At 45.8% G+C, this 238-nt stretch overlaps 1 protein-coding gene across 1 annotated transcript in view; it reads left to right on the forward strand.

Annotated features, from left to right (window-relative positions):
* Positions 1–238, forward strand: part of LOC119587349 (GTPase-activating Rap/Ran-GAP domain-like protein 3) — a 420,180-nt gene that overhangs the window by 277,655 nt on the left and 142,287 nt on the right. The gene's annotated exons all lie outside the window — the stretch shown is intronic.

Consider the following 238-nt stretch of genomic DNA (forward strand, 5'->3'; position numbering starts at 1 on the left):
AAAGAGTGAATAACTGGTCGTTTTACGCGCGATGCTCTCTTTTATTTCGTATTAGTTTGGCGCGAATTTAGACCCGGAAACTCGGCCGCGGCGGATTGCAACACTTTGAAGGTTCTTTTGTCTTTCTCCGCAAGCGAAAGCGAGTACCACTCCCCCTCTCTTTTTGTGGGCCTTGCTAGTAAAACATTTATATGAACAACACATATCTAGTTCACCTCCCCTCCCCTAACAACATGAC

The sequence above is a fragment of the Penaeus monodon genome, chromosome 22 (genome assembly GCF_015228065.2).
Source record: "Penaeus monodon isolate SGIC_2016 chromosome 22, NSTDA_Pmon_1, whole genome shotgun sequence".
Lineage (NCBI taxonomy): Eukaryota > Metazoa > Arthropoda > Malacostraca > Decapoda > Penaeidae > Penaeus > Penaeus monodon.